Source organism: Diorhabda carinulata, chromosome X, assembly GCF_026250575.1.
Source record: "Diorhabda carinulata isolate Delta chromosome X, icDioCari1.1, whole genome shotgun sequence".
Taxonomy (NCBI): domain Eukaryota; kingdom Metazoa; phylum Arthropoda; class Insecta; order Coleoptera; family Chrysomelidae; genus Diorhabda; species Diorhabda carinulata.
In genome coordinates this window covers 66,110,976-66,138,936 of record NC_079472.1, presented here as the reverse complement: position 1 = coordinate 66,138,936, position 27,961 = coordinate 66,110,976, and the positions used below count along the sequence as shown (strand labels likewise).

General features: G+C 32.4%; 1 protein-coding gene across 1 annotated transcript in view; it reads right to left on the bottom strand.

Moving 5' to 3' along the window:
• Positions 1 to 18,849, bottom strand: part of LOC130902233 (uncharacterized) — a 384,279-nt gene extending 365,430 nt beyond the window's left edge. The window contains exon 1 of the mRNA XM_057814189.1: positions 18,668 to 18,849. The gene's annotated coding sequence lies outside the window, so the exon portion shown is untranslated. The remainder of the gene's footprint in view (positions 1 to 18,667) is intronic.
• Between the last annotated feature and the right edge of the window lie 9,112 nt (positions 18,850 to 27,961).

The window sequence follows — 27,961 nt, the reverse complement described above, 5'->3', positions numbered from 1 at the left end:
AGCAGATATTTCTCGGTAGAGTATAAAGTAAGGTCCTTTCAAGAATATCAGGAGATTAATTATTCATACCAAAAGGCGAAAAGAAAAATTCTCAAAGCATGATATAGCACCCAAAGCCAACTTCACTGAACCTCAATTATAGTCAATTTTCGCCATCTGGAATCCTAATAGTTAGTATAGAATTTAATAGACCATGTTCGGTTTAACATCAGACCACAACCAAAGCTAACGAATTCGATTTGCGTCATTTTGAATTCATACGGAAAAGGTTTTATCTTCCAATATATAAATATGAGGAAATTGTTTTCAATTATAACACCGTTATTTGAGAAGCTACATTTAAATATTTATCAAGTTGTAATCATCTGCCAATATCAAATTCCAATTTCTCACTAGGTACAAACAAATTACAATGGAAAATATCATTTCTTGATACTTCACAACGCAGATTGAATACTAATCGGCCTGATACATTTTCCTTTAAATATGTTTCCAATTTTGTTAATTAATTATTGTGGCGCGCAAGTTTTTGAGAAAATTAATTGAATGTTGACTTCTCACTCTATTCGCAGACTTCAATGCAATTTTGGTCATATGCAGAACAAATTCTCTTAAATTTGTAGTGAATCTATTCTTTATATTAGTTGGTTAGGTTAGGTTTCACAATATATTTTCAAATTCGCCTTTCATATGTAGTGCTCACAAAATTGCTCCTTCCTATTTTGCACTCAACTTCCATGATTTCCTGCTAGAAATTATTCAAAGTAAATTCCAATAATTCATTTCCGTGGCAATTCATATTTTCTACGGAACAATTGGAATGGAAATTATTTTTCACTGGTTGTTTGTGACAGCATAAGATTCTTTCCATCCATTTCCGGTTTCTTCATATTGTTTTTTTGGTATCTCTGCAGCTACTAGGCTTTAGAACATAAAAAACTGTTCAACTTAGACCACAGGTGGGAGATAGCAATCACTCCGGCTCTCCTCAAATAGGTTCCAGTTCTCATATTTGATTATCGACTTGTTTCTAAATCATAACTCTTTTGTATTCAGCAATTTCTATCGATTTTGGGGATTTTTATTAATTTGGAAAATAGTTTCTCAAATATTTCTCTGATTGAATTCGAGTCTTTCCATGGTACATTCAGTTTTTTCTATATTTTTCTTCGTTTTTATTACATTAAAGCGCTTAAATCATATTTTTTTGCGCAATCCTTGGCTATCTACGGGCACGGTTCTTGTAACAGTACTTGCCATCAACATAGTATCGAAAATACCGTCCCGTGAGCGGTTCACAAACGATACTTGGCTGGAAGTGGGTTGGAACACAAACCAGATTCGTTCGTATGACGGTAACTGTCCGGTTGGAACACGTAATCTCTATTGCGCATAATCCTCACCGTACCAAGGACGGTATTTTTTTAAGTTGGAACGAACCTAGTTACTTTAACTGAGGTCGATTACTACTTACTAAGGAAGAGTCTCCTGTCGTGGGCCTCGAGGTTATAAAATTATCATTTCGTGAGAAAATATCAATCAAGATATTTAACAGATAGAGGGTATTGTTGTGGATTTCAAGAGGAACGGACAAAAACGCAAATGGAAGCGACGTATACAAATCAAATCTTAGTATAGTATAAAGAAATTTCAGTTGGTAAACCGAGAATCCAGTACTCATAAATAAATTAACTCTTGGAAAGAATATCAAAAAATGTTTAAAACAATACTAAAATAACTATTCACCAGTCGTCAGTAACACGAATCTTGAGAGTAGATGAATTGCATCCTCATAACCTTCCAACCAAGAATTACTGAAGGAATCATTTTATCAAGTTCCAGTTTTTGGAACAAATTATGGATCAACTATATACGACAGTATTCTAGAGATGAGATAGACCATATTAAATAATGAGGTGAATCGACAAAATGGATGATATTGGCCGATTGAGAATCTAGGTTGATTATAGAAAGCTAAAGCTATCTCCTCAAAAAAAGTGGAAGCTTAAGAAAGAATTACTGAAGATCAAAAATCGATATTCTTCCATCAAACTCTTATATGTGTACGTTATAAATAATTCTTGTGAATAGAAGAATTAATACCTGAATCGGCTAATTTGTGCCCTAGCCTCGTATATTCTTCTAACCTGAATAAAGATATCTGACTTCAACAAGATAGTGCCACTTTCCGTTCCTCAAGAACTGTATCTCCTCTTCTTCTACTGATTTAAAATTAAATTTTATTAATTATTTTTGAAAGATTGATCAAAATTTACGTTTCGACTGAACTTCAGACAAAAGTTCTTGGAACGGAACGAAATACAGAAAAGATAATTTTTAGGAATGAAAAAGCTATTTGAGTTTTGAAAATTCTGGATAATAACCATGATGTAGGTCATGATTAAAGAAGTCGACACATTTTTATTTGTCTAATTTTAAACTAATTTTAAATCGGAAGAGACCTAAAATCAATACTTTCTATTCTACTAGAAACTTTAGCACAAATATCTTCTAATAATATGACGTATAACCGGTTTCAGTGTATGAAAGGTGAAAATTAATAATCTATTATTCACTTCCCCTCATCACCCTCTTGTATGGCTTTGTGAGACAACAGATTTGGTTACAACACGCTGAGACGTGACAAGGAATACGTTGAGATGTGTCATGAATAAATTCTTCTAGGTTTGATGTGAGGTATTATAGTATTAGGAATTAGCAATTTAATTGATATATCATTTTCCATGGAAATGAGAATAGGGTGATCGAACATATTTGCAAAAGTACAGTTAAGAAAGCGGCATTAAAGAGAAATATGCTACTTCTATCGATAAGAAAGTTGATAACTATACAAGAAAGTTTCGAAATAAACGACATTTCTATCTAATCATTTATCTAAGCTTTGATAACACTGGTCGATAAAAAAATTTTTTTTCCTTTATAAAAATCTTTGCAATAAGAAACATCCTATCTTAATGAAAGTCCTTTTTCAGTGAAAAAAAACGACTCTATCATCTACAGGATTATTGATTAATATGATAAAGTTCCGTGCCTTCTTTTTCCTATGAATTTGAAAATTTTATTACATATTTGGAATCAGCTTGATTTGCTCATTACAATAATATGAGGTTAGGTTAGGTGGTTAGGGTGGTTCATAATACTAATATATTATCTCAGTTTTTTCAACTTTTATTTCATGGGAGTGTCGAAAAGTACTACCAACTTTTTTCATTAAGCATTACCTACACCTAAAATTATCAATAATTATTTAGATATTTCGACTTTATTGTGGTAAAAAAATTATTTTATTGCGTAATGCAATGGTTTTTACATCTTTAAAAATAAATCATTCAAGAGTTGATCCTGAACCAATTCTGAATTTTTCAAATTTAACTTTGTGAAGTGGTTTAGTGAAAATATCAGCGAGTTGATTTCCACTCCCGATATGCGTAATACTGATTACATAATTAAACAAAAACGAATGTCAAAGTTTGTCAATCTTTTATTTTCTCCGAATTATACGCTCAATCCTAATTACCGATTGGGTATCTTCATAAATAGGAAGTGACGGTTTTAAATCAAATAGACAAAAATCTTTCAAAAATTTTCTTTTCCAGCACGCCTCAGAAATTCCTAAAATTAAAGCAATATATTCTGATTTGCCGAAGAGATTGAAATACATTGCTTTTTCCTACTAGCCCATGTTATAGTATAATCTAGTAACTTGAATACATATTCTGTAGTTGACTGCCTATATTGGGCATCACCTTCCCAATTAGAGTCTATATATTCATTGAAAACATTGATATTCTCATGAATTCTGAAAATTAACTTCAAGTTTAGAGTTCCCTTGATAACGATAAGTTCCTTATATCGATATACAAACAGCAGTATATTTCAAATAAATTACAAGAACGAGACAACTATCATATTCATTACAGGGTGGGTACACGTTTTGAAATAGCCACTTAATTTGCGAATTATTTCTTTAGAAATATTTCGAAATCATTCCGTACTCTATCCATCATATCGTTCCTGGTTTTTAGATTTTGTACACGTTATTTTTGAATGTGATCCAAGATAACTGAGTCTGTTTTATTAAAATCTGGTGACTTGGATGACTACTGCACTGTAGCATTCTTTCCGATCCATCTTACAGGGAAAAGTTCATTCAGTTCCCCATTAATTAATTGATTAACTACATCCTTTGACGTGACGTATGGAGTGAGACTTTTTCCAGAAATAAAGAGGTGATTGGTTTACTAGAAAATCTTAATACATATCTCAGCATTCACATGTTCTTTAAAAAAAATATGGTCCTTATGGACCTTCTACATATTGATTAACAACACCTCCCCACACATTCAACGACTATCTGTGCGTTATTATGTGATATGGATTATAGTTGAATAATATTGAAAGTTTTGCTTGTCAACACAACCAATTTTATCAAACGTAACTTTATCTCTAAATAGAACAAAGTCGAAAAACTTTCTCTGTTGATCAGATTTTCGTAAAACCCACCCACAAAATGCTAGTGTTTTCTCAAGATCAACTTCAATAAATTTCTGGTGCAAGTAAATGTGGTGGAGGGACATTTTTCTCAGTTCTTGTTTGCTGGAAATACTCCTTACACTTGTGTCTGGGTTCTCAATAACTAATTACATTTTCTTCTGTCACAGAAGTTTCTAATCGTTCATGCTTTCCATAATCAACTGAGCCCGTGCCATTGAACCGCTCCATCAATCTCTCCAAACTTGATTTTGTAGGCTACAGCCTTTCAGGAAAACTTTCATGGTATACTCTTGCTGATAGTGAGGCGTTTTTATTTCATTCTGCCAATATCCAAATCTATCAATCATTCCGCTTAATAGAAAAACAATATTATACCTATTATCATGTCATCACATTCACCAAATATCAGTTTTTGACAAATAAATTATAACAAAATAATTTTTTAGTATTTTGATTCACCCTATATAAGATTCAATGGAAATAATCGAAATAAATAATTTTCCAGAATTTTTATTACTATTCGAATGCTTTAGCAGCAGGGATTTTCATTTTTGAATGTCCCTTACATTGTATTTCATTTAAAAAAAAGTAGCTTTGATATCGCACAGCATTCTGGAACACCCAGGAAGATGAATAATTTTAAAATGTGAGTACTAGTGATGGCTATGATCCCTCACATTTATAAATTGATATCTCAGAGGACAAAGGAGGTACTGCACTTTAATAATGTACCTAACAAATTGTTGCACAGTCAAATAAATACTAAACCCTCCGGTAGAATTACGCCGCAACTCCACGTACATTCTTAGCAGTTCGTATAGTTTTTTTTTTTCGGGTCTCTTTGTTATGGTAATAGAAGGAAGGACGGTTGGTTGTTTCCTCATAATAGAATACATTCTCTGTAATAAAGAAGAATCACTGTTCCCAACATATAAAACAGTTATTGAGAATAACCGGATGAAATAGAATGAGAAAAAGTACAGCTTATAGTGAGCTCACAAAATCCTTTAAAGGTAAACGAAAACAAGTTCAACTTGAAGCTACTATTTAATCGAAAATTATCATCACGTTGATATAGATACAGAAACTATATGAAATAATTATTTGAATTTTGTACTAATTAAGACCTCTTAGATGTTCCAGAAAATATCACCCATACTATAATCATGTACTGTATCAAAAATGTAGATTTGTTACAATTTGCTATTGAAATAACTTTACTAGATATCAACATTTTCATCATCTGTCCTAATTTTTTTCATTTATGAACACTGAAATGGTGTAAACGAGTTGAGTTGTTTATTTATTGGATAAAAGATTAAAAGATACACGTGCAATGTCAGGGGCTATCAAATAATAATCCAGAAATATATGCCGGAAATAAAACGAGATTTTATCCTGCAATATTCAGTTACATTTTTATTTACTAATAGGTGAGATTCATAGTGAACAAGTTCGCAAAATGAATCGTAGGCCGGCCCTGTCCAGCTATAATGGAATTATAAAATTTGGAGAAGGTACATATGGAGAGATTGGTTCATTGTTTGAGAGTAAACAATTTTTTATAGCAAGCGGGTTATGTACATTGTTTCTTCTGAATAATTTCCGGGAAGGTCTATTTATTTATTTGTTTTGTTTCTTTTTGTTCTAAATCTAGAGAATTCTCTTGAGATAGGTACATAATGTATCGTAGTTAGTTAGTTTTAAATAAATAGTCGTAGTGAAAAGAGCGAATTAGTAATAATAATCGCAGAAATTATTTTAGTGATATTTATAAGTAAATTATTATGAGTATAGTGTATGAATAAATTAAGAACGTAATAGACAGGGTGTTTTAATTATCCCCACGAGTAGAAAAATTGTATGTAAATACGAAAAACGTTATATTAAGTACCTTTTTAGATTTGTTAATATAATCATATGAGTACATATTTCTTCAATATAGCTCAAGATCAAATTCAGATTTCGATATTTAAATATTTTTTTATCTAATTCAGCTAACAAATTTGACCCTTCAAGTCCTCCTTGACATTGGGAAACGTTACCTTCATATATCAGATATGAAAAGTAGTTATGTAAAACCTTTACGTAATTATTAAAAATTTTGTGGAAACTGGGAATTATTTCATTACTTAAACTAACTCATTATTCCAATTGAATAGTATTTTAAGATTTATATACATTGAAATTAATTAATTTGATTTTGAAGCTGTGATATATAATGATTTTTTTGTTGTTATCTTTTTGGCAACACACAGTTTGGTTTATAATTTAATCATGAATCGACTTACGATCGAGCAAGCTTGCAAATTATTTAATTTTTGGTTTGGTCGGCCTACTGAGGGAACTATTCGGAAGCCTGTAACTAAATTTCGAAGCCAGTTTTACACTATTGGACATTAAACCACTAACACCTAAACACTGTTTGGTGTGAATTTTGGGCTGCTGGCATCATCCGATCGTACTTCCTCAAACTACTGTGAATGGTGAGCGCTACCGTGTGATGAGTGACGATTTTTTTTGACAAAAATTGAAGAATTGGACATGCCTGATACTTGGTTTCAACAAGACGGTGCCACATGCCACACGGCACGCGAAACAATGGCCAAATTGAGAGCCGCCATCGGGGAACAGTTTATCTTACGTTTGGGGCCCGTCAATTGGACGCCTAGATCGTATAATTTAACGCCTTTTGACTATTTCTTGTTGGGTTATGTTGACGCTAATGTCTACAGGGATAAACCAGCAACGATTGACATACTTGAAGCCAATATTGAAGCATTTATTCGTGAAATACCGACCGATATGTTGGAGAGAGTGTGCCAAAATGGGACCTTACGCACCCTGTCGGTTAATATTCTTATTAAACAGGAAATTGTTGTTCAATTTAAATTGAACATTGTCCTCTACAAAGAATAGTTTACAAATTTCACAAATTTGATATACACCATTTTTTCATTTGAGGGAATGATAGTCGATGTGCGGGGGTAGTTCAGTTGCCGCGAGTTGGTAAATTTGTTTTTAAAACCAAACTGAACATTTATACTTTTTCCTCTCAGAAAGTTATGAATTTGGTAATCAAAATTGTTAATAGCATAGCATAGTCAAAAGTACTCTACCAACGCCAATTTTCATTTTCATAATAAGTGTGAGATGGCTTTCCAAAGGTAAGGTGTTGAAATATTTGGCTTTGTGTTTGAATGAAATAAATACATTCCTAATGGAAAAAGGTATTGATTACACTGAATTAAGGAATGGTTTGAAAAATTTCACTTTATGGTCAGCGAAAATAAATGACTTAAATCTGAAATTCTAAGAAGAGGGAAACCCAGCCTATGTTTTGGTAAAAGAATTGGTTTGTAGAAGATATCCATAACACTGCAACTGTTGACACGAATCACTTCAGCACACTTACAAAAGATAAATTTGCTGACAGCAGTGAATCTCTAGAAATGCAACTGATTTGAAAATTAAAGCTTTGTAGATTGGAAAATGTACAGAGTTTGATTGATTTTTTGGATAATGGTGGAATAATAACTGGAGATTACTATTCGACATTACCGACCAATCTACGGGAAAAAATTAAAGAGAAAAGACGCGGAAAGCTATCCAAAGGTGTTTTGTTTTTGCAGGACAACGTCCCTGCACACAAATCTCATGTTGCCATGCAAAAAATTCGTGATTTAGGGTTTGAATTAATAGAACACCCTCCTTATTCACTAGATTTGACTCCGTTTGTCTATTAACTCTTTCCTTAACTTAAAAAAAGTTTATAAGGTCGTAAATTTTCTTCCAACGAGGAGGTAATAAAAGCTGTGGAGGTCTGGTTTGCAGAGCAAGAAGAAACATTTTTTTGAAAGGTCAAGAGACGTTGCAGGTTCGCTGTAATAAATGTCTCAAATTAAGAGGAGAATATGGCGAGTAATGAAATATTTTCACATTGAAATTTTGTTTGGTTCAATAGTAGTATAGAAGTTTCCTATATATTCTCGTACATACAAGTTCTAAGCAATCAGTTTATAGGTAACATCTCTAATCGACCTGAATGGATGGACGCATTTTGAAAAAAATATTTATTCCAGATTGTTCTTGAATATAACAAATTGTGATAATGTACAAGCTACTTCAGTTTATAAACACACTGTATAATAAATTGATGAAAGTTGTGATACCATAATATCGAGATATACCAGCGAGGAACATGAAAAATATATCGAAAACAACGAAAGCAAACAATAAAAATTATGTTTTGAACACATGACGTTCTAGTTAACAACGTGCTTCATAACATCGATAAATTTTTTAGTCGATAATCATTTCATGAAATAGGCTGGAAATGTCCGTACGTTTGCTAAAGTTTATAATTGGTAAGGTTATTTTTTTTACCCTTCTAGACTTTTCAGGCAATAATTCAGTAACTGCAAAATATTCCCAAATTCAACCGGTGGAAAATTCTTTTATAAATGCTGGAAAATTCTAATTGTTAGTATATAAAGCCGACAGTGAGCTACGGAGGCGTGGATTTTTAATTAAGCGGAGGAAAATAAATTAGATATACGATACTAGAATGTGAAAAGAATGAAGAATTTTGGACGAGGAGACCGAATGAAATAAGGAATCTATTTGGAGAAGTAGAACTAAGCAAAATAATATAATGCAAATGAGTTGAGTTGCTGGACAACACAATAATTTAATGAAGAGTCATGTTAAATGAGAATCACTACATATAACATTGCTTGTATGTTCAATAAGGCTTATTCCAGAGTTGCAACAATGTCCATTGGTATTTCTGGATCCTATAAATCCGAATGTATTTATTGATAGGGATTTCTTAGCTCCAGATACTTACAATAAAATTAGTAATATTGTTATGCTCGTTGTAGAAACGATGCTGTTCAGCTCAAATTGACTCATGCCCCTAATGTTTCGCAACTAACTACTGACAATAATTTTAATTTCAGTCGATCTGAAATATTATGAAACAAACAATTGACACAAAAGTTATAAATTCTCCTTCTGACGTTGAATCATATGGAAGTCCGCTCCCTTGTAGCTCAATTTCTTCAGCAGGTTAGAGAAATTCAACCAAAGGGAGAACTCACATTAAATCATTCCAATTCCACGTATTTCTGTCTAGCAAAAAACAGGAAGAGACCTTAACAGCACTCAGAAAGATCTCTTTGAAGCAAGTTTTAGAGAGCAGAAGAGAGAAGACAAATCAGCAGCAAAGTAAGGCGAAAAAAAGTGGTAATGACTCAAACGATGATAAAAACTCATGCGATAACGACGAATTGAACGATATGGAAGAAAAATTCTCATCAAGAGCTCGTAATATCAAAAGAGCTCAAAAGTTTTACCATTTAAAATGCACGTGAAAAAATTTTTTTTTCAAATTTCAAATACTCACTTTTCACAATAATGCAAATCAGTTTGATGTACCTTGTGGGGAAGTTTATGTTCTTCGAAATCGCTTTAGAGTTTTTATGTGTAATTGGTTCACCAATAGGAGAAAAAACTTTTTTCAAAAACTGTGCATTAACGACTCCCCTGTTCAGCAGTAAGTTTTTTTTGATTTGGTGCAATCATAACTGAGAAAAAATGTCTCTATCACGTAGAATGAAGATAATAATGTCGCAATTTATTTATAATGTATTTTTCAATGTACTTTACAATCAAATTGATAGTTCAATATGACCAGTATTCACTTCAAGACAATAATCTAGGTGATTTTGGAAATCTAATACGACATTTTATATGACCTCAGGGGTTATCGGTTAATTTCTTCCGTTATCCTAACTTCTTATCAATAGTGTTCTCATGCATATCAATTTTATATATCCGATACTTTCGAAATTCTACAGCAACAGGAAACAGTGGAAATTCTTCTTATGTGAAGTTACGATGATGGTGTAGTTTATTGTTTTGATGTTACGTTCCAGAACGCAAACAAATTACTTACATTGAAGTAAGCTTAACTAGAATCGCTACAAAACTGTAACTATTCATACAGATTCCTTAAGCATTATGCAAAGTTTCCAACAATTCAAATAACATTAGGTTTGTACAGAATGGTTCATCACACTCTCCAGTATTCATATTCAAATTTACTTAAATGCAGTTTTCTAAAACAGACGAATTAGAAGAAGTGGTCAGTGAAACTTTACAAATGATCCTTGCAGACTTTTTTTGGATAGTTGAGGAGATATTGTGGACGAGATAAAAAATGTTGATAATAATGTTTTTCAAAATAGAGTTGGTTACTTTAAAACAGGAAAAGGAACTAAATTCACACATATTTCCGTGAATTATTTGCTACAATAATCATAGAATAATCAGTTGGAATGTGGTCTCGATAGTTTTCACTCTGATTTATTAGATCATGAAGAACTGGAGTATATAAAGTGTATACTATTTGAAAGAATATGTTGATGTGCACCCTTGTACATCTTTTTGAACAAATGAACTGGATTAGATAAAATACTTGAAGTCTCATTTTCTATGTCAACCTAGAGGAAATCAAGACATTGGCGTTGCGTTACTTTATGAACACATTCCGTATATACGCTATTGACCGGCGTTTGCCATCAGTGGAATAGAAAAATGATGAACAGACTGCGATCAATAATATTCCACTTCCCAAGAAATGTAATTTTGATGATTGACATTTGTCCCACCTCCACTAATGAATGTAAGTTTTTGGTAAAAATAAATTGAAATTATATGATCAGAATCAAAGATGTTGCAAAGTTAAGGCAAATTGGGGTCCTCAAATATTTCTACTGTGCAGGTTTTCTACAATTGACCAGCAAAAAATTCGCACTTTTGGTAAACTTGTGAAACGGATCCCACAGGATATTGATTGTTACAGAACAAGCCAAGTGCTGTAGATTTTTCACAGTTTGACCTGAATTTTTAGCTTATAAAAAATAATTTAGAATAAATTGTTGCTGGTTGTTCACATTATACGGGATTTCCACTTCTGTAGTTACATCTAAAGTGAATCAGAGTGAATTCATCTTTGTTCACATCATTATATCCATTCCAATGTTTTCACTTTAACTCTTCTTGAATTTTACGTCTGTAGCTGGGAGATAACTAATGTACCAAGGGATGGAATGGCATATGCTTGTCTTACCACTTAACACTTGGATAAATCATGGGTTCTAGTCAAGTCACAAATCGGGATTTTGTTCCGAACTCATCTGAACCTCATTTAATCACTAAACCTGAATTAAAGGACTTGGTTAGAGACATACACCCATCGAAAGTACGAGCAAAACTTCTTGGCTCGCTTCACAAACAACAGCACAAAGATGATCGAAACCTCCACAGTGATCTTATGCAGTTTTTCAGTACTGATGACAATTTGGTTTATTGTAATATTATTTTTGCCGTATTTACAGCTCTCGGTATTAATTATGAACCAAAAACTTGAAAATTATTCATAGATTAATCCAAAAATAGTATTATTACACAAAAGTAATACCTTTCTATTCCTGTGGGTCATGCAGTTTCTTAAAAATGAACCTACGAAATTCTGGGGCATGTACTTGAGAAGATAAAGACTACGATCAATAATATTCCACTTACCATGAAATGTAATATTGAACGACATAAATATTATCTTCCTTTCCAACATTTTGATGATTGACATTTGTCCCTCCTCCACTAATGAATGTAAGTTTTTGGTAAGAATAAATTGAAATTATATGATTCAGTAAAGCAATAGTATTTGCTAGAGATGGTCAACTATTGTTGTTTATGTGGTAATTTCGTTTGTCACAAAATTTCACAAACGCGTTTTCATTCAAGAAAATACTTTTGTATTAGAACTCAATCAACATAGATCAGAATACAGCTCATGATATCTCAAACTTAAGAAATATCTCATCCCGTATTATTCATTAGAAATACTCTTTGATAAAGAAATTAATAGAAAGATTGTATTCGGAGCTATTCTGTTCAAAGTTCATTCGATGACTGAGAAAGCCAACGTTAAAATTAAGATCGTAATTTTTTACTTTTAATATCTTCAATACAAATAGTGAACCGCTCTATACTGTCACAAATATGGACAACATCCTATTGTTGAGGAAATATGTCAAGCGAAAAAAGATCAGGTGAATGCGAACTTGATAAAATATAAAAAATGATCTTCAAGGAATCTGATATAAATTCTCGATCCTCCATAATCTCTGAGTTTGAAACTTAGACATGTGTTTCAAAATTATTTAGATAAATAGCTTCAGCTGTCACATGCAATTTGAAAATATTATATCTTCGACTGTGAATCGAATGTATGTAGAAATGATTGAATTTGAGGTTATTGAATAGTAATTTGCATAATTGAAATTGTTTTATTATAATTCCATATCGTTTGGGGTTTATTTATATTATAAAAAGACAGCAATGATAGAATAATTGGTGAGACATTTCCATTTTGAAATTTGATGTTTAAATCCGGTTTTTCTTCTAAATAATGTCTACTCTAGCTTAAACAACCATCACTCCACTGTAACAACATTTTTGTGATTTTTCTAATGCTTTTTATTTTGTTTATCCTAATATTTTAATCAATAAATTGCAGTACTACGGTTTCAGGAGAACACCTCTAGCATGATTTGAGTCATACCTTACTAACAGAAGTCAGCTTGAAAAGGTTGATACAACGATGTCTTCTTGCAAGCCAATAAAATGTGGAGTGCAACAAGTCTCAGTATTAGGCCCCTTTTTTGTTCATCGCCTATTTGGGCATCAGTGGTAAAATATGTCTATTTGCAAACGACACACTAGTTTCTCTTGGAGCAACCCTGATGTCATAGCACTTCATAGGACCATATCTAGTGACCTAAACGCCCTTAAATCATGGTGCGATTCTAATCTTCTCTTTCTAGAACCAAAGTTTCATCATATTAAAATACATTGCTGCCTTTTTTATTAAATAACACCACCGCTGGTGTCGTTGAATCGGTATAATTCTTAGGGCTTGTTGTGGACAATTCCTTGAAATGGGAGCTACATATTGCCGCCTTATGTAAAAAATTCAGTTCCTCCTGTTTTGCGCTGAGATCTGTTTCCAAAGAACTAAACTTATTCATCTCCTTAACAGTCTATCACCCACTTATTTGAGCGAATCTTGAAACTACAAAAGAGAACTGTTATATATTTACTCGTACCAAACAGCAGGGCTCACTGCAGGGACTAAAAGATTGAAAATTCTGAACTCTTCCTTCCTTATTAATCCTTGAATCTGCCTAATTTGTGAGCAAGCTTCTCCAATTTCAGAAAGGTCATTGCACCAAACTACCTACACGTTCAGAATTAGTTAAGGACTCAATATTTTACAGTGCAAAAAATGCACAATCACTTGAATCAATTGAAATCAAACCGATTTCATCTCTTCCCGCATTTCGCAATAATTTAAGGGCATATTTACTGGAAAATGTCTTAAACTCGCTGAACGACTTCTATTCTAATAATATCTAATTCCGGACATGCTGTGTACTGGTTTAATTTTGCTATGGACTACGACTATATATACTGATTATTACGTATTAATATTACTTATAATTTTTTTACTCTTTGTGGTTTTCTTCTGTATATTAAAATTTTATTCTATTTGTTTCTTTATATAGTTATTTTTATGTTTATTTTTCAGTTTTTACAAGCTTTTGTTTACAAATTGTAACAATTTGTTGTCAATGAAGTATTTCTATCTACCTCTCTTCTTCTTTCTATTTGTTCACCGATCTTTTTCTTTTTTTCTGGATATATTATTTCCAGATTCGTTATTGGATGGAATATAGAATGGGTAAGTATTTTATCAATCAAACCAATGTTTCTGGAGACATGACATGTATCGATGTTTATATTTCTTGAACCAAGTTGCTTCGTTCTACTATTCTAAGTTCAGTTTCTGTTAATTTCATACAATTCGACTTTGAGGGAACAAATTCAATCATATTTTTCAGTCTTGACTGTGAACTGGATTTTGATTGAAAATTTCGTTCATATGTTCAATTTCATTTTTCTTATTCAGTCATCTACATTAAGAATAGATAGAATGTTAATTTTCTACCGCACACTCATGAATTTTATATATTTCATTTCCATATTTGAAATATAATGAAGTGAGCATCGTCTTGAGACATGTCTGTTTATTTGCGGTTTTCTCAAGCTCTTCAATTCTAATCACTTCTTATGACATTAATAAACACGCAATGAAAATTTTAAGATCTGTAATTTCATCCTTTCCCATAATATAGAATGTTATTTTGAAGAACGAACATCTGAATAATTACATAGTGAGTTGAAAAGTGTGAGAATGTACTTGATACCTTCGATAGAAGAGGTTAGTTAGATATCTAAATGATGATAGGGGTCGGGGCATTTTAAATTTCCAGTTTCTCGTCATTTCGATGCCGTATCAAAAGTTTTTTTTTAGTTTTTAAGATCGATTCAGATATATATTTGTTAATTTATAATTTATGAACTTATTTCTTTATATCGAGTGAATAATTTCTCCATAATTTTTCATTTATATTTTTGAATAGCGATTCAATTGTAGAACTAGCAACTTCAATTTCCCAATTTTCTGATCACATCGATAAATTTGGTCATATAGAGCTTTATAAAATGGGTAACTTTCCCGTTGGAGGAGCAAATTTGTGAAATTTGTTATTTTATAATCTGGAATTTGGACACTTCACATTTCACACGTGCTCGAAAGAACTTTGCTTATTTTATTGTCCCTATTCATTGCATTACACCACTATTTTCGTTTTTATTTCTTTTTGACACAATAATGAATACATTATTTGATGCAGTTGTATGGAATATTTTGAGCAGTCACATCAAAAAACATATAAAACAGCAAAAGCGTAATAATAATACGTTCTACGTGAAACCATTTCTCTAGTCAGAAAATCGGCGCTGATGACGGAACTCACCGACCGAGCTGAAGTAATTATAAATGGTAGAGAAACCAAATAAATTGCTAAAAGAATCCTTTTCTATAAGATAATAATCCTAACATCGATTTAAACCTCATAGACAACTAAGATTAGGCAAAATAGTGAAATTAATTTTCTTGTTGTCACAGTATCTCTAATTAAAAAAAAATGAATGAGAACTGAATAGTATACAAAACCACCTTGGTCCTTAAGATCAGCAATGCTACCTTCTATAAGACTAAGTGTTAGCTCGAATTATACAATAATTGAGTAAGTATATTAATGTGTTATTTGTACTTAGAGGTAGGAGTTTCGAAATCAATTTTGAAAAAGCCTTTAAACCGTAAAAGTTGAATTTTGTGCAAGAATTGCATCCTGATCAGCCATTTAAACGATTGGAATTTTCAAATTGATTTGTAACGAAAACTAATGAAGATCTTGATTTTGCAAAAGAGGTAATAATATAGTCTGATAAATTCCATATAAGTAGCGGTGGCATATTTAATAACTAAATTCAAGACATTAGTATCAATAAAAACAAAATACAGACATACATACTTGGCCGATTTGGTTTTATTGTTTCATGTTTTTTATGGGGCACTAAAATTGTATTTACAATTTTTGATGGAAGCTTAACTGCCCAAGGATACCTAAATATATAACAAAATAATATGCCAGAGTTGCTGGAGGAAATTCCCTTGGCACAGCGAAATCAGATGGAGTGCCGGCTCGTAATTCAAGGGTAGTTAGAGAATATTTAAGTTCTCATTTTGGTAGACGCTGGATTGGCAAACACAGGCCCCCATCAGATGGCCCCCGAAGTTACCGGACTTATAAGATTTATGCAAATCGGCATAATAATATAGATGATCCTCAACCGAAAAAGCACAAAGGCAACCGTTTATGATTTTAAATGCCTTAAGGCGAATTGAAACCGTATGTGGTTTATATATAAGACCAAAGACAGTTTGAACCATTTTATTAGATTTATATGTTTTTTTTTTCGGTTTTTATAATGAATTTTCTAATTTGATTCTTGCAATTACAGTTTTTAATGTTGAATTTTTATCGATATATTTTTTGTTTTCAACATTTTCAAGTTTATGTTGATAAATGATATTTTGAGTTTTTGTTTAGAATATAATCAAATAAATTGGTTTAAATCACATGGTGATTTAAAAATGTAATAATTAAAGCTGGTGTGAAAGGATTCATGGCCTATTATTAAATAAATAAATATTTTTCGGCTTTTTAAGCTTCAATGTCCATTTGTTTGTGCCCAATTTGAAAAGCAGTGCTCTAAAAAAATTTTTAAATACGCCATTGACTTTTACAATATCTATTATAAGCAGTTCTCATTTTTTTTTCTATCTTATACGGGACATGAAAAATAATAACATACCCAAAAGTGAACTTTTTTGTTTTCGCCTTGTATTTCAGGAACATAGTTCGAGTATTTCTATTTGTGGTTTTAAGAGTTTTACAAAAAAGTGATACAGGTTTGTGAAAACGGCATGTCTATATCTTTGATAATAGCTGAGATACAGTGCAGTCTCAATCAAAATGGAACACGTGTACAATTCACCCCATAATATGCTTTGAATCGGGTTTCAATGGCTTAGATGCCAAATTAGCTCTGAATATAAAGAACACCGGTAACAAATAGAGTGTTGCTAACCTCATCTTGCCCATCAAAACTTCAGAGAGCTTCAACACACCTACGTTTATCTATTAGCAGTCTTCTTTTACAATAACAAAAGAATGGAGTAAATAAATGCTCGAATATAAGATCGGGAACATACAACCAAATGCGAAAACTAAAACTTATTTCGGGTAGGAAATAACCAGAGTTTATACATTTAGTAGAAATCAAACACTTGGTCCATATTCAAACATCAATTACCTACTGACCTCAAACGTGAGATCCAATTTATTTTATAGATAATAGAGGCTCCCTATATCTATCTCTAACCATTCTGAAGTTGTCAACCCTTCATTAAAATGTACCTTTCCAATTAGTAATATTCCATTGAGTCGCGTCAATTAACTGAATGGTACGAATAGAACCATTGTTCATGTCTCTGCCTGACAATAACAGTATGTGGTGCAATTTCAAAAGATGAATCAATGTTCTTTCCAATAAAGAATTAGCATTATCTGAACCATAGATAGGCCAGAGCCATGAAAACATCCCCATGGCGTTCCTATGGGGGTATATACACGAAAATATCCTGACCGACACCATCCACCAAAGATATGTTTTGAAACAGTGCTGGCAAGATTTCAGGCTAGTAGGCTGCTCACATAAATTGAAAGATGATAATAAAATGCCCCACGCACATCCACTATAAGAAAGGATCCGATTCAGCTGCACCAGTTATACTACTATTAGTATTATTCACATATGAATTTATTTTTTCAATGACAGTCCATTGAATAATCATAACTTCTACAATTATAACACTCAAATATACATTTCCCCTCATTTTGTATGGTGGGATTGTGGAAAATCATATAATAGATTCTAATAGTGATTTGAATAGACGAAACTTCCTAAGATTCTTGAAAACGTCGTTTTAAGATCTCTTGGGGCATAATCCTTTAAATATCAGACCAAAGATGTGGCTGCTATGGAACTTTTAGAACGCATCTTCGGCAGTTATACCTGACGAGATGTTAGGTTATCTTTTGGACGTGGGGTACTCTATTCAAGCAACTATACATTTTCAGAACCGCAGAAAGCTTGGAGACATGCGTTACAATACTAAGATTACTATTCTATGCATTGAAAATCTATAGGATGATCAAATAGAAGTAATGAAATAATTGATGTTTGAATTTGGCGACAGTGACTTCCAATATTTGAACACTATATCATGAAATGAAATAATGGAACAACAAATATCATATTTGGTAGTTTCTTGCTGTTAACTTCACTTGTCGGAATTGAATAGATTCATAAAGATCGAAGTCCTACACAAGAAATTGAATATCCCGAACAACGACAAAACTTATGTACAAGAAATGTGAACAAAGATAATGTATTCCATTTTAAAAATCGTATTTTTGAAAAACATCATAAATGATTTATTTGTGTATTATAAGAGTTGCCGGGACTAGATACTGAATGGTAAAGGGTCAGAATCGACCGAAAAATCATATTAGTGCTGAACATAGGCAAAACTTTTTTAAAAACTTACCCAGAAAATTAATTTTAAAATCACATTAGGGTAAAAATTACGATGCTCTTAACACAAGTTTCACTTCCAATTTTCTATGCAGAAAGAAAGGATTTCCACATTTACTCGAACGCGATATTTCGATAATGCTGAATTTAGTATCAGAATACTAACCGCACGATGTTATCATCTGTAGGGACATGGAGTCACTGCGGCAGGAATAGCTGAAGAGACTGAAAGATCTCAAAAACGCGGATGCTGGAAATACGTCGCTTAGCGTCGAAACGCATCGGGTAGGGAGGAGAGGGATTGCAACTTTATTCAAATTTGGAATGATCCTTATACTTTTTAAAGGTATTGAAACTCGGTTAGCCATGGAATTTGAGAATTTGTGAGTCATGAATAATAAAACAGTTTTGGAGGAAAATATATCAAATTGATAAATCTCTGATACAAGTACGAACATTTTCTGATTGGATCTAATTCTTGGTGTGAAAAAATCTAGTATCTTCATTTTAATTCAATTCGAATAATGTATTTATAGCTTCATTATCTCTTCAAATCAAAAGGATGAATAGTAAATTACGCACCTAGGGAAAAAATAGGGCATTACCGACCAGCTTTCGGATCTACTTTTCTCCCGTGGTGTGTATTCTATTTTTTATCTCACCGGGATGAAAAATTTGTCCTTGAAGTATCCTAATGAACCAAAGGGGTGAAGGGGCAAAGCCTCGTCGTGGGTTGAGCAGCGGGGACGTCTCTACTGAATAAATGCTTAAATTTTGTTGTTTCTCTTTTTATGGGTCCAGGGCAGAGCCCTTTTGGGATGCAAGAGTGAAGCCCAGCAGGGGTTCGGAGTGCACAGCCCCCCACTGAAAACATGCTTGAATTTTGTCGTTTTTTTTTCAAATAAATCAAATTTCAAAAGTATTTGTTTCTTCGCATAAATTGAACATACATTTTACATTTTCCGAATATTCTCAGTTTTTTCTTGATCCGAATGATCTTGGATATCTGATGATTTCCTTTTTTTTTTCTGTTTGAACTGTGTTTGAGATCATAATTCCTTGAAATGGACGTCGTTTGCGTGATGTTACGTGATAATATAATTCAGATTTCGGTTCATTTTCCTTGGGTGATGATGAAATTGAATGATTATTTAGTAGAAGTTCCGGTAATGCTTATTGACATTCATCTGAGTGCAATTCTGAGATTCGGATACTGGCCAAAATCATAGTTGTACAAATCAATTGTACAAATCAATTGTACAAATCAAGTTGCACAAATCATATTGATAGGTAAACCAGGCAAAGACCCAACCAACGCTTCATCTTACCATCCAATAAGCCTTCTACCCGCAATGTCCAAACTCTTACATAGAATAACTGAAGACCAATGTCCACAGGATTCGATCCCCTGCTATCAATTTGAATTCCGACGAAAACATTCGACAGTGCAACAAGTTCACCAACTGACGCAGAAAATAAATAAAAGGAAAACAAAGGATATTGCTCTATTGTTTTTCTTGATATCGGACAGGCTTTTGACAGAGTGTGGCATCGAGGGCTGCTATACAAAATTAGAAGAACTATTTTCCCGGACTACTACCCACTTCTGAAACCTTACTCAACCAACAGAATCTTGCAAACAAAAGTTAATGAGGAGGAGTTTAAAAATTTATTATAGCAGCAGGGGTGCCACAGGGTTGCGTACTAAACGCGCTATTTTACATATTGTATACATCAGGTATACTAGAGACACAGTAGGAACTTTTACTGATGACTCAGTCATCCTCTCTACTAAACAGGAACCAAAAACAGCATAAAAAATTGCCCAGGCTCATCTTGACCAATCACAGGAGTGGCTGCGAAAATAGAGGATTGAAGTTAATGAGACCAAATCAGTAAATGCAACATTCACGCTACGTGAGGGTACATGTTTCACAAAGTCTCACTTGAAAACAAAGTCCTTATCTACAAATCTGTTATCAAGCCTATATGGACATATGGAATAGTGCGGTTGCGCTAAAATTATCTAAAATTCTCCTTCTTCTAGTAGATGCTCTATGGTATGTAACAAATCATACAATTCACGTGGACCTGGGAGTGCCCACGGTACAAGAAGTTATCCAAGAGAAGATCATCAAATAACACAAAACTATAGAAACCCATCCAAATCTACTACTAATGGAATTGTTAGTTAACGCCACGAAACGCGAAAAGACTGAAAAAGAGTTGGCCAGTCGACCTAATATGAGGTATAAGAGGCTGCATCACTGGGTGTAAGCCTTACCAAGACATTATAGATGTTAGATTATTATCCAACACTCGCGAACAATCAACTGATTGTTAATAAAAACTTGTGATAAGAAAAATCTTTATCAGATGTCACCGTTGTCTGTGCAAGAACCATTATTATCTCGTAATTCTTTTTTCCATTGGCCAATTAATTTTCTGTATATCCTTCCGCAACTGCACTAGAACGCCATCCTCCATGTTTGACCGAATTTAAATTCATTCATTCGGCGGAAGCAATGACCAGTATATGTTTCTAGTTTTGGTATATTTCGAAATTTTGCAATAGGATTTAGAGAATCTTTAGGCCCCAGATCAATATATTGTTTGACGATATTATAATATTTTTCCCCTATCAGAAATGTACGAGAATAATCTTTCCCATTATCTTCAACTCTGCCAAATCTGGAGTCTCTGTTCTCGATATATTCCAATAGTAAGAACGAACTAACTCCATAAATTTATCAACTCAATATCAATCAGATAGTGGGTATATCACTACTAATAGCTAGTCCTTGAATGATCATTTAGGTATGAGAAAGCTGTTGGTACAATGATTATAACTATGCAGGAGTATTTGAAGTTTCCTAGAGGTCAAACAGCTGACAAATAACGAGTTTCTCGAAGTGAATAGGCATCAAAGAAAAAAATGAAGGAGATATAATTAATATGATACCTGATATGATAACTCATTGCGTCTATTTAATGATGATTTGATAAAAACGACATTTCGTTAAGAAAATTATTTAGCATTGTGCAGTTTCCATGACAAATATCTACATATTAGGCAACGGATGTTCTTCGTCCGCCTTATCCTCCAGATTTAGCTCCTGTTTCCAAATTAGAAAAAATGTCTCGATGAACAGAGATTTGAGTCCAGAGATGTAATCATCTCAGACAATAATAAAGTAATAATGGCATGAACAAGTTCTATCAATGCAACTTGTTGAACCGGAACACTTCTGTGGCGCTGCAAAATCAATAACCTAAAAATATTCGCCTGAGTAACAGTCAAGCTCCTATTCATAGAATTTTATTTATCGGGTGAATTTATAGTGGAAAAAAGGCAAAGTAAAGATAACTCTCTGTACGAATCTATTCAATATTACCTATATTAGAAATATAACAACAGATTTCATCTTTAACCATACAGCATATAACATATGTCGATGACATAGAGTTACTAACAAGTGATGAGGGTTTGTTAATAAATACTTAATGTCGTTTGAAGCAAACTGTCATCGAGAGTAAACATTTCGATAAACATGTAGTTGCTACAATACCGAAAGCAAAAGAAAGTTCTTCCCGGGAGAGATTAGGCTACTTTTATCCCGCATACTAAGGACGAAAAGCCAACTTTTCATCTCGGCGAGAGAAAAAAGATATTTTATCCACAACTCAATTTAATGATCATTTCGATTATTTGTATTGATTGTAATGATATAAACTCTCAATTTAGAATATTCCTCTTCATCTAGTGGGTTCTTAATATACGTTTAAAATTACATTTGCGTTTAATTTGGACTATGATTGGAGAAGATAATTGAACTTACTACGCTTTAAATTAAGGGGAGTTCGTTAGTGAATTCATATATCTCAAATTAACGGTTTTTGTAGAAACTTGAGAAAACTGAAATCTGACTTAAAAAAAAAACAAAAGCTAACATATCAACAAACAAACAATGAAAACAGCTTGACGTTTAAGTGTTGCAAAAGTGTTCATCATGTTCCGTTTATGATTTATTAATGAGGATTATTTCAATTCATTTATAATTGTGAAAACCACGGTCAGTTTGTTGCACTGTGCAGCAAATTGAAACCTGTCGCAGACAATGAAGCCAACGAAATTACAATCTTGGGATACTTCAGAGAGTATCCTGAAAATTCATTAACCGATGCGGAAAGAGATTTGGGAATATCGGAGATAAGTATTCACGGGCTTCTTGGAACACGTTCCATCCGTATTTAATCTCGTTGGCACAAAATTTCAGTTTTTTCAAGTTTCACCAAAAACCATTAATTTGAAATATATGAATTTAATAACGAATTTGAAGCGTAGAATCTAATAGTAAAAAGAAAAATGGGGGTTTTCGAAGGCATGCGATGCCTTATTTAAGTTATAATGAAATTTTGCGTAGATTCCAAAAAAAATTAATAAAAACCACAGCATACCGTTTAAAATAACGAAGTTTGGGTCTATTTCAGCTGAAACGAGCATTTCGGAAAACCCATGCAAGCAAATTTTCATTTAGTCGCAGTACTTTCCCATATACATATCGGTTCAGCTCGTCGTGAAGGACCCTGTATATCAATTTTTCAGTAATCCTCTTTTATCATACTCCGTATTTCGCTTTCCCGTGTTGAGTATCCGTAATCGCAAGTGTGCGGTTAGACGCGAGAGACGCCACGGTGACCTTTGAACGTCTGACGGCGGTCCCAAGCGACCCATACTCTACTCAAATGTTAACATAGGATAGGTGTAGATAAGCAACGAACAAAACAATGTTACAAAAAGTTCACAATTACTAAAAAATACTATGAAGCACAATAAGATGTATCTGCTTCAGCCAACCATTTTTATGTTTTGGTTAAACTATTATTTTGCAACCTAATTTTGGATGCAGACAGAAATAAATATATTTGATTATCCTCAGAGGAAAGATACATTTTCAGGTAGATTCGAAACATCGGATATAAATATCATTTATTGTATTTTTAAGGTGATTATACATTTTCCATTTCATGATTTTTGATATTAAATGAGATTTATTACCTTGATATATTCAAGTTCCAGAAACCAACACATGATGGTCCAGTTCGCTTGAACTTTCTGTCTTTTCGTATCCTTTTATTCCAGTGTGTGAGGGGATCCAACAAATTGCTATTTTTTTGTTGTGGTCTCTTATATTTTGCAGTTGTTGCAAGACTTTGATTGCTAGGGAATTTGTGGTGTGAATTTTTTAAACAGTTTGGATTGATCTAAGGGGGTATGTAAGTATGAGATGATTATGTTTGTTTGATGAGTTGAATGTGGATGGGGTTGGAGGAGCTTTTAGCCTATATTTGGAGGTTGGTGTAATGATTGCGATACCCGTACCGTCTTGAGATTTCGATGAGTCTGTGTACATATGATCTAATTCTAGCATAAAAAGAAGCTGGCTTCATTTGAAAAAAGATTTGGGAAAAAAGCAATTTTAGTGAATAGGACTGGAAGGATAGGATTTTACTTTGGCTGGTTTTAATATATTCTTTTGTCTCCTAATGATGGAATGAGAACTCGATATCTGCTTGGGGAGTATTGGCTAAGGATTTCGAGAAGGTTGGATGGGGTTTTGTGGTAGTTCAGTTATTTGAGGTTCGCCATAAGTTTGTGATTGAGTTTTTACAATTTGCTGGTTTCTTGCATTTAAAACATAATAGACGGTTTCGGGATAGATAAATATTGTAGCTGGTTCTCTCGTGTGTGATAATTTCACTATCGGGTATTTGGAGTGTTGGTAGTGAAATGAATGTCTTCTGAAGCTATAGATGTGGTTATATCCTGGAATTGTGAAGCTAATTTTGAGGCATGAGATTAGTGAGAGTATATTGAGACTTATTTGATTAAGTTCTTTAATTAGAGCTGAGTGTGGGGCATACAGGTGTTATAAGCTTCCGGGCTTGCATCGGAGTGTTGTTAATAATTATCAGTCCTTCATGATAGTTCTTGAAGCATTCTACAATATCTTCATGTGCAAGGTACATGCATATTCTATTGTTTGACAGCATTGATGTGGATAGAGTATTTTTTGGATCGATTAGCTCTCCAAGTGATATCAGGTAATCTTGAATTTTCAGGTTATCAACAGCTGGAAAAACGATTACTTGATGTTTTATAAGATATTGAGGTTGACTAAGTGCAGATGAGTATGTTTTTGTAAAGTTTGTATTCTGAGAGCTTCTGTAGTCAGAAGTTCCAACATTTGTAATTGACACTATTAATTTTAGAAATATTTCCGCTTTGATTCGAGAGTACGGACCTGTCTTGGCACTTTATATCAAATTTATAAGATCTGGTTTTTTTGCGAATTCTTCTTCTAAACCAGTGAAAAATTGATAGCACTGTGTATAACAAATTCACTGTTTTGGTATGAATGTATGATATTTTACTTACAGTAATATGTCTCTGAGTTTAGAATACTTCCAAAGCTTCTATCTTTAGCTTTATAAACTGTGATAACCATCAAAAAAGAGTTGTTTTTATAGGAATTGATACTTTCACTGTTTACAGTTGCCAGAGTCGGACTCCCAATTGATATTTGTGACCCAATGCTTTATTTTGTTGCATAAGATTCGAAAGAATTGAGTTTGTAGTTTTTATTACATTTCAAAAGCAAAATTTTTCAAACCTATTTCTTCTCCACTTCACTTCGCCGCAATTTTTAGTAGCTTTGTCAATATCTACAGTTTACTAGAGTTTAGTTTGATAAAGAAGACTATCTGTTATCGAATTCAACTTCCTCAAATGAGTGTGAATTTTACGATTGAATTGCATTGAATTTGAGAGCTACCCTTATATGGTTTTAATTGAGAGATGTCGTTTCAACACTCACAAAACATGTCCCTTACTTTTCTCTTCACGCATGATAGAACCTCGCGAGCTTTATGGAGTTCGTTTAAAATTTACATGAAATATGTCTTAGTCTGAAATATGGAACGTTCCGGAAACAGATAAGGAGCAGGAGAGAAACTTTCATTGTTTCATATTTTGTTCTAAATTCTTCTCTCCACATAAAATTTTTGGAATTTTATTCCGAACAAAATTGTGTATATTTTTCTGGAATAATTACAATAATTTTTTATCATAAACAATTGATTCATGTTCTTATTTTGTTCGATAATGTATGTAAATTTCTCCATTTTCTGAATCATCGAACCTCTGCCAATGGATCAAGATACATATAGTATGAATAATGTATAAAGTATTCTTATATTTTCAGATATATTCACTTAAATTATTTATAACTTTCCCGTTCTTATGAATGTGAACAATTCTGATTGTTGTGTATTAGAATACTTCGAATACTAGAATATTTCGTGTTTCGTTGATGCAGTTTTATTTTTTCTATTGTATTGATGACCTTTTAGACTATTTCCTAAATACTATGTTGTCTGGCTTATGTAGACAGCGTTATAATTAGTACAAGACACATATATTGATAAAAAATGGGACAGAATTTATGAATAAACAGAGATACCTCAAAACGAATTTATAAAAGCTATAGAACTAACACTTACAACATCATATTTCAAAAATGAGAATGAAATATACAAACAAATTGATAGTTGTGATGTGAAAGCTTCCATATCAAATGTAATAGAACAATTAGTAATGGAAGATCTTGAGGAAACTGACCTAAGCAGAATATTCCAGTCTGTTTCAGTTATGAAGATGATTGTATTACTGCCGAACCACAAAATCATCTTGAAAACATAAATGAAATATTCAAGTTTGACTGAGAGATCTATCCAACTATTCAACTATCAAATGAAGAAAAGGATAAACAGATACTATAATCAATTAAGAAACAAAACAGAGACGGAACATAAGAACATAAAAGTTACCATATGTACAAGGACTTTCCGAACAACAATCAAATTAGTTCAATAGAGATGTTATTAGTTCAAGTCATAAAGGACATAATACTCGTACACTATCCAAATATTTCAATAAACTAAAATTTAAAACACCAAACAAAAAAATGAGAAATATTATATGTCAAGTGCCTTGTACTAATTTTAATGCTCTCAGGGCAGACATCTCAGTATTTGAGAAATAGACTAAAAGATCATCAATACGACAAATTAAAATTAAACTGCATTAACGAACCACGAAATACAAAAAAAAATCATGAATTCGATTATAAAGATTAAAAAATTCTTGGAACGGAATCTAATAGACGAAAAAGAGAATTTTTAGAAATGGTTCACATTCGTAGGAACGAAAAAGCTATGAAAGATAAAAAAAGACCTGAATAATTGAAGTGAAATTTATAGCTAAATTTTGTGAATTCCAATAAAAGTATAAATAATTTAATGCTAAATATTTTTGATATCAAAAACCGATTATTCATATGTAGGTGATCTACTGATTAAAATGAATAAGAAATTTTCTTCTAACTTCCAAAATTATTGAAAAAACTAATTTGGTAACAGAAGAGACCTAATATCAAAACGATTTAAAAACATGAACATATTTAAAACGTCTAAGAAATAAGAAATTAAAGAAATGTATGAAGTTTTGATTCCGTACTCCTTATATTTGCCTCCATTCGTATATATATGTATATTTTGAAATAACCCAATTCGAATTCTTGAAGTTAGAAAGCTATCTCATTACGGGAGCAATTAATTCAAAAGTCATGTTAACCAGTCTGTTCAATTGTTCAATGTGTAATATTTTTTTCTGACTTTATGATTGGTGGTATGAGTTCAAACATACGGTATATACTCTTTACTCCAATTAATTCATACATTACTCTATATGCAACTAACTCATATTTTATATAATAAACTTAATCTTTAGTCGTTTGGTATTTATTTGATTTCTTAGAACTTTTCGCGCATTTCAAATGATAGTGATTGAATATTTGACTTAAATCTCTAAAAGAATGATATGGATGATTTTGATAATATACAAAACTTATCATTAGCTTGAAAACTAAAAGATAATGGGAAAGCATACGTATATTATGCAAAATGGAAAATATTTTTTCTAAGATCTTTATTTCTTTACAAATAAATTTAATTACAATCTTCGACACCATTAATTAGAAATTTATAACGTTAAATTTAATTGGAAACTTAATATTTTGCCCATTACGTACAAAAAAGATCTCCAACCTGACATAATTAACTTTAGTTTTTTGCAAGGCATATATTTTTATGTTCCTATTTCTCATAGTTTTTTATTGAGAACCTGCTTTTTGTAATATTTTTGAGACAAATTGATCAGAAACTTGATTAATCAATAGACAAAATA